Source organism: Zophobas morio, unplaced genomic scaffold (genome assembly GCF_036711695.1).
Source record: "Zophobas morio isolate AGI-343-1 ecotype UQ-CSIRO unplaced genomic scaffold, CSIRO_AGI_Zmor_V1 ptg000221l, whole genome shotgun sequence".
Lineage (NCBI taxonomy): Eukaryota > Metazoa > Arthropoda > Insecta > Coleoptera > Tenebrionidae > Zophobas > Zophobas morio.
The window spans coordinates 147,501-160,255 of record NW_026972325.1 but is presented as its reverse complement, the minus strand read 5'-3'; the positions used below and the strand labels follow the sequence as shown (position 1 = coordinate 160,255).

Genomic DNA, 12,755 nt, shown 5'->3' with positions numbered 1-12,755 from the left:
GCGAAGCAGATTAATATAAGATTTTAGTTCTACCCTTCTCTTTATTATTTAATTTAGGCGCTATAGTTAATTAGTAAGAAGTACGCGAAGCGGAGTTTAAAATTAACAAGGCACAAAAAAAATAAAGTTTGCTTTGCTCATACTTGTGTTTTAATAGTTTTACATAACTTTGTATAAGAACCCAACACATTCTCATAGTATAGTAAGACAGTATTTGCAGTGTGCAATACATTTATTGGGTGTATGATTTATTTAAGATTTTTTCTGTTGACTAGGTACATATTAACAAGATATATAGTATTTGTGGAACGCATAAGTATATGAATTTTTTAAGTTCGTATAATAATTAGCTAGTTATACAAGCCACCAAAGGTAGCATATTAATATAAATTAAGATAGCTAGTAGTAGCCTGGAGGGATCCAATCATTGCACCGAAAAGAGAGAACAGAAGAACGGGAGTGGGTTTTCTTATCGCAAAATAAATATTTAAATTCATTTCCCTTTAAGTTTAGATTTAATTTTGTATTTATTTTAATAAACATATTTATTTTAGTTTCTATAAAAGACATGTTAAAGTGGGTAAGCGGTATATTTGTTTATAATATTTTGTGAAAATTATCTCCTGCTAATGTTAAAGATTGCTTTTCTTTGAAAAAATTAGTTAACTATGCTCTCGATTGATTTACCTTTATATAATAATTTTAGTGATTCCTTGTTTACTTATGTATATGTGTATGTGGTTGGAGAACTTGTTGGTGTTTATTAAAGAGCGCACTTGGCCGCTTAGCTAATAATTTGACTTTACAAGAACAGAAGGCTGTGCGATGATTTATAGCTACTTTACACTGTTTTGGAAAATATAAAGCTAACTAAATACCTTTTAAATGACTGAATACTTGTAATACTAAATTAGAGTTATGCTGTCGAATTTACCAAAGTTTACTGAACAGAATTGTTTCTTTTATTAAAATGTTTACTTTTATTGAAGTTTTACAGCTTACTTTTATTATAATAATTGTAAATTTGTTTTAATTTTACTGCAGAAACTTTATTCGCAGTACTACTGCAAGCGAGGTTTGCTTTTTGTCCCTAGGTGCAAGCCGTACAGCGTCCGAACAATATCGGACCCATTCTAGACGAGCCTGCCGCGCTTGTTATTCCTTTAGTCTACCGGTAATTGAGAACAACCATGGTAGACTTGGGGGTGCCATCCGAAAATGGGTCTTATGTGTCGGTGTAAACTCTACAACATCTTGTGATGTTTAGTAATCCTCTAGTATAGATGGCTTTCGTGACTTAAGTTGAACAAATTTAGTAAACTTTAGCTATTCGCCCTGGACTAATACTCCATTCATGGATGAACCTTCTATTCTGATTATGGTTGCCCTGCTTGGTGTCAAGAAGTTGAGGCTAGCACTTTGCTTCGGAGAGTCGTAGAATTGACGCGTGTTGAAAAACATGCTCTTAAAAATGGTAAAATAGCGCAGCGGATAGGCTCTTGAAGCAGGTTTTATCTTACTTGTATCAGAATGCATAGACCGGTCTGGTATCGAAACTGGATCAATCGGGGGCAGGCCTCTCCTGGTGAATCTATTTGACCCATTTTACTTTATCTTCTTGCGCGAGATATACTAACGTTGCCTTCTAAAGTGGTCCTTCGTGTTGCCTAGGAAGAGATGCGAAAGTCAATATTATCACTATTAACATGTTGAGGAAACAGCTAAGTTACATAAGTACTTCGGCTTCTAGCTGCTAAGTACGTCTGGAGGTTTTTGCTCGAAATATGCTCGTCGCTTAATTTTATTAAGTTTTTTTATATAGTTCTCTTTATTGTTTCTTTAAGGTAATTAATATTAAACAAATATATTCTATACTTTTAGATATATAAGTGTAATAATAGTTTTACTATTATATTATAAATGAGTTTATCAATAGAACAGCGGTGTAATTAAAGCAAGCTATTGGAGGTCTAACGGCGGAAGTCTCCATGAAGAGGTGATTGTAGTGAAGTCCATTAAATATTGACTATCATGATTGTTTCCGTCTAATAGAGATCTTATAAATAGTGCATAATACATATTATATATATATGAATCTGTACACCCGCAAAATATTTTAAAAAAATTATAATAAGCAATTCTTTTATATAGTAGAAATAGGTTTTAACATAAAAAAGTCCAGTGATATTAATAAGAAAGAAAGGGAGGGGCCAATCAGGCAGCGCTGAAAAAGAAAAATTAATAACCAATGAAAAATAAAAGTCAGCGGTTCTTTGAGGTTGCTAATAAATAAATCGTGCAGCTGATCTTTACTTTGGGCCCAAATAAGCTTCGGTTACACGATTTTTTCAAGCTCCCCAAAAGTTTTTGCAACAAAGTTGTGATGAATACGTCATTATAAGTAAATTATTAATCATTATTACGTTCATTATTTTTTAGAATCAAGTTATCTTCACAATATTTGTAGTAAGAATTATTCTATGTTTTGAGTATTATTAATCTTTATTATTATTAAAAATACGTATTTTTTAAATAATTATTACCATAACGTATATATATACGAACCATCCTTGAGCAATTCTTTAATTGTGTTAACAATAAGCACTTTACTTGAGGAGGACACGAGGCTCATATTTAACACGTTGAGTAGAAATAGAATAAAGTTTTCTTTCGAAGCCTTAAAAATAGAGAAACGAATTATAATACTTAATATTATTATATAATATATAGTATTCAATGGGTGTCATGTTTCTATTATAAAGATAATAGCGATAAAAATAAAACATAGGTTAAGAATGCCTGCTTCACGCTATTATAGATTTGATTTACTTACTCATTAAAAATTAGTAATAAAGAAAAGTAATAAATAATACATATAAGAGTATTACATGAAATATATATCATATTCTTAAGCTCTTAAATATACTCCAAGCGGTTTAGTAATGTTGTTTCTAAGCGCTATATTGTATAAAGTTTTTGTTGCCGGTTCGTTATTTGCTTGTAGTATTATTATTTATTGTTATTCTAAGTATATAGAAAAAATCGATATCGGACTGCATGCCTGTGCGCAGCGAGGAGATAAATAGTAGTGACTTCCGTCATGTTGTCAACACAAGGCTGGTTCTGGAAAGTTGGCTCAGTATTAAATGACATTCCTATTGGCCAATAAACCAGAGTTCTCAAAGATAAGCCAATAAATTTTGTGGTGAAAAAAGTTACCACAAAATAATATTTATTGATAAATTTTTAATAAAGTATTATAAAAAAAACAGAAAAATGCTAGAAAAAACGTTGAGTAGTAAAGAATATAACAATAATGTTTGTGTTTACTTCTCTTTGATAATGATAATAGATAAACTAAATTGTTTCTTTTATTAAGGCAACAGAGAAGGAAGCAAAGTCAACAGTATCCAATGGACAAACGAAATGCATAGTAGTGACCAATGAAAATTACCTTTCTTGATAAGGAGCCTTACTATCCAGTAGCGCCAACGAGGCGGCTGATATGCCCCAGGGTCCCTATGGCATCCAATAGGCTGCTCGACAGAGTAACAACTCTTTAGTAATTCCTTGACTCAACGATTGGAGATTGATTTGATTGGCTTTCTTAATTGTAAAAAGTGCCTATAATATTAATATACTATTTTTAAAAAGTTAAACAGATACGTTTGGCCTCATAGTTCCAGAAAAATTTCCAAGAACCAATTAAAAACTCTCAGAGGAACGAAGACGGATGTATACGCCACTAAACACTAGCTCGTCTGTACTGTCTTTCATAATGCGTTTTATTTTATTTTTATTGGCCAATTATGTACGTTACTCCAATAAACTTCTGAAGGTTTACGGGGGGCTCCAAGTAGAGCTGTTATCCCTTCGATGTAGGACTTCTATAAATCTCTTCTTTCGAAGTTAATAAAGTGTTTTAACCTTTATTATATAATAATAGTAGTAATAATAATAATAATTATAATAATACTTTTTGACGAATTTTATCATTCCATATTGATTCTGGATTCCATGAGTTCTATCGGCCTGACGATCAAAGAACTTTTAATATAATAAAAAGTATACCAGTAAAAATAGATATATCACTAAAATAATAGAAAAAAAGAGAAATAAGTTTTATAAAAGTTTTAAAATAAAAGAAATTGGAAAGTTTCATACAATTCCGTTATATAGTAATAATAACAGCGAAAAGATATAATAATAATAATAATAATAATAATAATAATAATAATAATAATAATAATAATAATAATAATAATAATAATAATAATAATAATAATAATAATAATAATAATAATAATAATATCTAAATTCGATAAACAACGATACTCGATATTTCCTTTCCAGACTTCTATAAAAATTAAAGGAATGAGCTTTTCTACAATTATTATAACTTCTGGTCATAAACTTTATTTTTTATTGAACTTAACAAAAGAAGCGCTAAAGTAAACAATATAATATAAATATATATATATATAGTAATTTATAAACAATATAAAATTAAAAAAAAGTAAAGTAAAATAATAATTGCTATAATGTTTTTGAAAAAATATATGAAAACAATAAATATATATAACTTTATTGTAAATAATATATTGTGGCTAAAGAGAAAATATTATTATTCAAATAAGTTTATATTTAAAACAAAAAAAATTATAAACTTAATAAAAGTATAAGAAAATACTGATAATAATTTACATATAATTAATAGGAGGCAATACAGAAATAAATAGTATTGCATAAATGTGTTGATTTATTTTATCAATAGCGTTTAAATAACAAAAGCGCAAGGAATAATTATTATAAGCAGAATAAATATAATTGTTTTGTTGTATTGGTTACATATAAATAGAAATATATAATAAGAGATTTATTTACGTAATATAATAATAATTATAAATATTAGATAAAAATAATAAAAAAATATTATTATATTTAGATAATAAAATTATAAATTTATATATAAAAAATTGTCGAAACTTTAATAAAATTAAAAAATTTATATTAAAGAATTCATATTGATAATATTATATAAAAATAATAATGTACAGGTAAATATTAGAGAGGAAATATAATAAAAGTATATAAACCATAAAAAATAACTACAATATATTATAGTATTAACATCTTTATTATATAAATAATAAAAGTTCTTACAAACAATGATATACAATAATTATGAAGAATAGAAAATTATTAGCTATAGCTATATATATAAAGAACTTATAAAATTTTAAAAATATTAGTTTTAGAAAATAATGAAATACAAAAACATAAAAATAACATATTCTAATAAATATACAAATATTAAGTTATAATAATATATACTTTTTAAAAAAGTAAAACGCTGCAAGACATGTTTTAGAAGAGTTTTATAATTATGTAAATTATAAATTCGTATGAAAGTAAGATAAACATATAAATATTTGTGAAAATTGTGAAATAGTATAGTTCATGCTGAGCGCAAGAAGCATAACTATGCAAAGGACAACAAAACATCCGCAAGAAAAACAGACTACCTTGCTTGGTACTGAGCAGCGATTGGAGGAGAGCTAATACCGATAATAGTCTAGTGATAAAAATTTAATTAGCTTATAACAACCAATAAAAATTATTTAAAATTAAATTGACAAACAATTAAGTAGTTTATCAAACGTTTATAACCAATTAAAATCCAATAAAAACTGTATATTAATAATTCTTAAAAGCGTGAATTAATGTTAACATAAAAAATATTTATTTACCAATAAAAATTTGCAAAAAAACAGTTCAAGCAAACAAATGTATGATAAATCTTTATAGTTTATATTTTTGTGTGTACTATAATATGTTAGTTGCTTATAAAAATGGATAAAATATATATGTTTACGTGAATTTGTTAATTTTCGGTGACAGTAAAGTCATTGGTTAAAAATTAGATGAATAAAAATAAAAATATATATATATTTAGTAATAATTGTAAATTGTTAATGTCTAACCAATTGGGTTAAGCCTTGAGATAGATATGTACGGATTGTTACTTGTACAGTTAAATAGTTTATTCTAGTTCTACAGGTTAACTGTTGCATTATTGACCAATCATATCAAAAATAAAATGCAAGTTCCAATGAATATTTTTTACTAACTTCATTATAAAAATAGAGGCAAAGGTTTTTTTGGCATCACAACAAAGAAAAGTTTTTGATAGTAAACTTTATAGGTATAATATTATAAGTAGATGGAATCCCGTTCAACTAAAAAATTTTCAGAAAAGCAAAGCACTCTCTCAATAGTAGTCTAAAAGTAATAATAATAGTAATAAAAATTAATAAGACAAGAATTAATACCCAATGTTTCTTGGAAGTTTCTAACAGTGTAATTATAATAGAAAATCAAGTCATTTTCACCAAAACTTAAAGTTTTAATAGTAATTATTAATAAATTGATAATAATAAAAAAATACCTTGGGTCAAAGCGAAAGTTATATAAATGCTTCAAACTGGATGCATCGGAAGTTTCAACGGGAATCTCAAGTCCAATAAAGGTAAGAGCCTTAAAGTTTATAAACTTTAATGATTCTTACATCTGTATAATAATAATATTAACAATCTAAATAATAAAAAGTTTAGTAATTGTATAAAAAATTGTGCCTAGTAGACTATTTAAACGAAATTAACATACTAATAATTTTCTAACGTAAATACAAAACAGTATTGTGCGATAAAAAAAATAATTTATAAGTAGTGAGTAAAAAAACTTTTAACCTTCAGGCTTTGCCTTCGGCCTCAAAAGAACTTTAAGTAAACAATTTTATTATACTTAAATAAGCTTTTTTGATACTTCATTTAAAAATTTTAACTTAGCCTTAAAGGTATTACACAATTGATTTATCAATTAGTTAACTTTAAGAAAGTCAAAAAAAGTTTTTAGTTTTACTTATTACTCCTAAAATTCACTTTTCGAAATTTATGTAAGTCTTTGCATTCGACTCGAAACAATAAATTTTACATAGTATACCTTATAAACTTTTACCTGCCTAAATAAAAAATTAACCAGTTCCAAAACTTATTTTAGCCAAATTTTTCACTTTCACTAAAGAAATAGAAGTGTAACCCTTCTTTTTTTTTTTTTTTTAAAATAAACTTGTGTATACTGGAGGGTTTGAGTACAAATAAAAAAAATAACTTGGTATTACCACTTGACACGCTCTCACGGATGGCCGACTCTGCGATTCTTGCCAGAAAAAAAAAAGACCGATAATGTACTAGCGCCAGGTTAGATGAAACTGTCATCTTGTCCTTTATGATTTTCTAATGTTTGGATGGGCCTCATAGAGTGAATAAAAGTCAAGTTATCATTGATTGTGGTGCAAGTCTCATTATTCTTGATGATCCTACGCTATTTCCGGCTTTCTTTAACAGACGAAAATTAATAACAATTGCCAATAAAACCGAAATACATATAAGCCTGAAAAGAACTATTAAAATTTGAAATCTGGGGCTGAGGTGAAGGTACGCACTCCGTGTTAAAATGAATCATGCAGTTACATGTTACACTTTACGCATTTTTATTGGCCCTTATGACTTGAAAACTTATTTTTATTATTTGGTACAACTTTCACAGTTAAGTTACCATATTGCTGAAGCCGAGAAATGCCTGTTCGCAGCAATACTATTTGTTATCTCCAAAAAACCTCGGGTCTATGCTCGGGGCACCTTTCTTGGTGTTTTTAAAGATTTTCTACCCCTAAACCAAAAAGCAAGAGCCGGGACAAATGTCACTGCTACCCCTGGACCACCGAGAAGGATATGCCATCCTTTTGAGAGGGTAATACTAGTAGGCTTTGTACCTTAACCCCAAGGACGAAGTAACCAAAAAAAGTCGGCTTCTCTGTTGCAGTTACGGTCAGTTGGTTACATAACTAGCCATTTGTTTTAGTAGTATGGCAGTGGGTGCGCATCGCACCAGTAATAGCTGAATAATTCATACTATTTAGGAACACACCGCGGTATATTACTTACTTTTAAATGCTCCTCTAACATGAGAAAAAAACAATATTTACACTTTAAACACAATTATACAAAATAAGAATACATCACCATCTTTACATCTGGAAAATAAAGAAAAATATCTTTTGAAGATAACTTAATACATCGGCTATAGAACACACAAAACATTTAGAAGCAAAGTTATTAAACACATACCTGATAAAATCAATAAACAAGAAAAATTTTTATGAAAACAAAATTAATATTGGGCAATCATAGAAGGAAATTTCATTTGTTTTCCTACAAAAGTAAAGTATAAATAATATTAACCTCCCGTTCAAGAATTAAAACAGAAATATTGTGACAAATAATTAAAAATAATTTTAGAAAAATGTTTATAATTTTTAGCTTTTTGTAAAAACATTATACGCCATACAGCGGCTAATCAAGCTGGTAAAAATTATTTGCTCCTTAAATTCTTATCTTTCAAATTATATTCTTACATAAAACAAAGTGACAGATATTAAAAAGGTGGACTTAATTTTCCCTCTAAACTCTAGTATTTTTAAGCAATACATCGAGTTGAGATCAAAAGCAGCCACTGCACCCCATCTAAGATTCCTGTTCATTGTATACTTATTTAGTGCTTCTCTCATACCATGAGAAAGAAGTAATTATTTAACAAAGATTGCAGCTAAAACGCTCCTATTTCACGCCCGTTACTATTCCCACATAATTGTATTAAATATAAAACGTTGGAACCAATTGTACTATATCTTTAAAGGTTAAATATGTAAATCCATCATACCGAGGTTGAGAGTTGCCATCGAAGGTCAGCGGTTAAGGGCATAGACGTGCAAACGGAAGGTCTTGAGTTCGATTCCCACCAGCGTGCCTTTCTTTTTAGGTCTTTGATGGGTTGCGTCCTTACAATGCTCTCACGAATTCTACTAAATTTAATAGAGCAACTGAGCAGCGTTTTTAGTGTAACGTGTTCTAATTTTTTGGTGGGACAACTTTTTGTTAACTTACATTCCTGACAAACTTCAGATTTATGGAAGTATGGTTTTATATATACACCAGTTCAATTTATGAACTTATAGCTAGTATGTTTGCATAGAAATTTGTTCTTTAATTTTTATTAATATTTAGGTGTTAAATACAATACCATTGTAAATCTTGACGAGCCTGTGTACTCTTATAAAGGGCGTCTTTTTATGAGTTGCGGTAATTTCGACAGCTTAAGAGTACAACGCTCTTTGAGAGCAAGGGGTCGATTCCAGAGGAAGAGAATTTTATGGTGTTTTCAGGGTTAAGGTAGTCATAAAAAAAAATAGATATTCTCCTGAACCTTTGAGCTTGCCTGGGAGACAAGTCTAAAAGGATTCTGGGATCAAAAGAGCGTTCCAAAAAAAAGGGCTCGCCCTTAAACCTCCGAGGAATCCTAGTTCTGTGAGCAATATAAGGTTTTAAACAACTCAACCGTCATAAAGGTGGGGGGGTACACCGCCCATATAACAGATAAATCGCACCCAACAGGTTGCATCCTCTTTTGGAGTTGCCTTAAATCTGGAAAAATGATATTAGAGAGTTCGTATAATCTTTTTCTCTTGGCTACTTCCTTTTTATTGAATGAGCTTTACATAGTGTAACCTTACTCTTACTAAAATTTATAGTAGAACCATCTCCTTAATATATTAACTGACAGCTAATTTTTTTAAGAATATCAGTTTGCTGGGTAATGGAATCACCTTAAATTTGTATATTATTTGCCTAGTTCCGAGGTGTGGCACAAACTTGTTTAATATTATTTGTAAAAGTTAGCGGAGAGCGTTTTCTAAATATTACTTGAACTACCGTTTCAATTAAATAATTAATTTGCAACCCCAAAGCGAGTTTAATAATTTTTTCAAGGCGATATCTCTTCTTTATTTGTTGGTTTATGTAAAAATAAATCTTGTATTTGTGTTAGTTCAGCCATAATTTAAGTTGTTTCAGCCAATTTTTTTAAGTTTAAGGTGACTTTTTCGTTTGAATTAAATACTTCATGGTCGTGGTGCTGATGACGTAACGATAAGTGACAAGTTAGATATATATATATACAATAAAAATTGATAGTAAAAGAAAACAAAGAAATGCCAAGTTTTCTTCTTCTTTTTTTATTAACACCGGCATACTACGGTTAGTAATTAAAGACACTTAAAATCTTTTAATATACCCCTTTTACATTTAGAGGGGCCCCATAGGTGCATATTCTCCTTAAGGAGAACTATGACTCTTCCGAAGGAACGAGATCTACAGAGTAATGTCGAGCTTATGCTTCCGATACTTGGCCCAAGCGCGGAGAAAAAACGCTGAAAACTGCAAATGGAAGAGGTGAAGATCCTCATGATACCTACCAGTCATAAACCTAGCTATGCCTCCCCGTTTTTGTGCTTAATTATTTTATCCAAATCTATATTTGACACACTTCAATCTAATCTCATATATAATATTATGTTTTCTACGTTCTGAAAACCGTTAAGACAGTGAGAAGGATTTGAGGTTACCTGTAACTAGTAAAACACCTGTCTCCTTTGTGCCTTAGGTTATGTTCATGCGACGAAAAATCCTTCTTTACTAATCACCTTTCCTAGCCACTTAACGGATGATTTTACTAAATAATTTTTTTTTTTACAGTTTAACATTATACTTTTCGTTTATGTTTAAAAGCAGGTTATATAACGCTTTATAGTGATGGAATTTAGTTTCACTACAAACACGCAATCATCTACATAAACATACGTATTCTTCAAACTGACAGTAACAATATCCATTCTTTTTTTAATTTCAAACAAAGCGTTTACATAACCAAAAGGCAAAACTGTACTCTGCATTCATCAGGCATAGTAAAAGCAAAATATATTTTATTCTCTTTGTGAAGTTCTCTAACGTAGAAGTCTTCAGCATTATTTAACGTAGTAAAAAATTTTCTATTCTAGCCTTCATATTATCAATTTTTCAATGGGACCGTTTAGCGTTTAAACGCAGGTCCCTTAAGTCATCACAGATCTCATAAAGGCCTCCTCTCCGCGATTTAGATCTTGCTCAGAGGCATACTTTAGTTCAAGTTTCGCTGCTACCACTTGCCCATTAGTCCATTTTTCCTTAATCATGTGCTAGTTTTAGCAACCCTATTTTCAGAAGTTTAACAATATCTTTGAAGCACTTTGAGCTTTAGCTTATCTTTAATCACTTAAGTATCCCAAACCGAGTTGTTACCTTCTTTTAATTCCACTTTTATAGGCTTCAATCTCGTGATCGACCTCTCTTCTGGATTTCCAGTTTACTTTAAAAATACGCTTAGCTAAATTTCTCACCATCCACCCTATATTCTTTTCTTGTTAAACCACTTAATCGTGATCCCAAGTCCTTCACTGTAATCCTACTAGTGACTCGTTCTGTGCCGTCAAAATCCTGTAGATAACATTCATCTCTGTTCTTTGAAATTTAATTTTTTGTATATATCTGTCTTATATTCGTTATTTTTCTCGATATCTTCTGACTTCCTTTTTACTTCAGTTATATCCTTAAAAACTTTTTCCTTACAATTTAGTTTTCTTTGTATAGCATTTTACCAATTTATAACTAAAATTTTCGTAAATACTCTCCTTAACAATAAGTCGATTCCATGGGGAGGCTAATGTCTAACCAAGTTTAGGCACACATTATTCCTTATCCCGTTAATGAAAACTGAGACCTGTGCCGTTCCAAGTGTGGAGTACTTATTTCCTCCAAATACGAGGTAATTTAGCTTTTTATCAACTATTGATAAAAAATACTCCAGGGCATTATTATAACTAATATAACTACCATCTGCCATGGAATCTCCAAAAATATAGTTCCTTTGGTTTCATAAGCCTTCAATGATAAAGTCTTCTTTAATTTTTTGCAAATTTAAATAATTTACAAAGGAAACTTCATTCGAACTTTTATAACTGCATGGGTGTCTTTGTGGACAATATCTTTTGTTATTATAACTACTTCGTTTAATTTCTACTTTAAGATTAGATTCTAAGTTATTAATAATTCATAAGCCCATTTATAATCGTTAAACTACAACTCTTAATTTCCGATTAAAATCTTTGTTGGTTTCCAATAACTTCTTTTTCAATTCATCTTTAACTTTTAATACAGTTTTTTACAAATTATTATATTAAGTGCATCCAAGTAGTAATTAATCAAATTGCTGACTTCACCGGTATTAGTTCTTTGACAATGGTATATTTATAAACTATTAGTTATATAATGGTGTATTATAGACAGTAAAATATTATAATATAGAGTTATTATAGATTCAACATGGAATTAATTTTTTAATAAATTTAAAGACTCCTGGGGAACCAAAACCACCAAATAAAGAAAAAAAAATGTCGTTTATTTATTTATTTATGGCACTAGCTTGCTACAGGTGTGATTTATAATCAATCGCTGCTTAATATACTTTCCCTCTACTACTTGAGGGTGCGGAAGCCACAACTTCCCTAACGCTACATTGCGCCATCAACGAAAAGAACGGATGCGCTTTAGCTACATTACCAAAGAAGACGTAATAACAATATTATATAATAAAATGGTTAAGTTTTAATACCTTTATATTAAAAAAATATATATTTTTTTTAACATAAATTAATAGGTTAATAAAATAAACTATAATCATCCATATTCCTCTAATAAATCTAGGAAATGTTTTGGCCGCGGATAGTTGGTGTACCAACGAGAGAAGTAATCAAGTGCCTGCCT

The 12,755-nt window shown here is 29.4% G+C and overlaps 1 long non-coding RNA gene across 2 annotated transcripts; it reads right to left on the bottom strand.

The window, feature by feature from the left end:
* Positions 1–3,414: 3,414 nt before the first annotated feature.
* On the bottom strand, positions 3,415–4,032 carry LOC135146280 (uncharacterized). Of its 2 annotated transcripts, none has more exons than XR_010283771.1 (3): positions 3,977–4,032; positions 3,667–3,927; positions 3,415–3,606 (listed from the first exon to the last, which is right to left on the bottom strand). It is a non-coding gene; the product is annotated as an uncharacterized LOC135146280 (long non-coding RNA). The 2 variants fall into 2 exon arrangements; XR_010283770.1 differs by having other exon boundaries at positions 3,667–3,900; positions 3,977–4,030.
* Between the last annotated feature and the right edge of the window lie 8,723 nt (positions 4,033–12,755).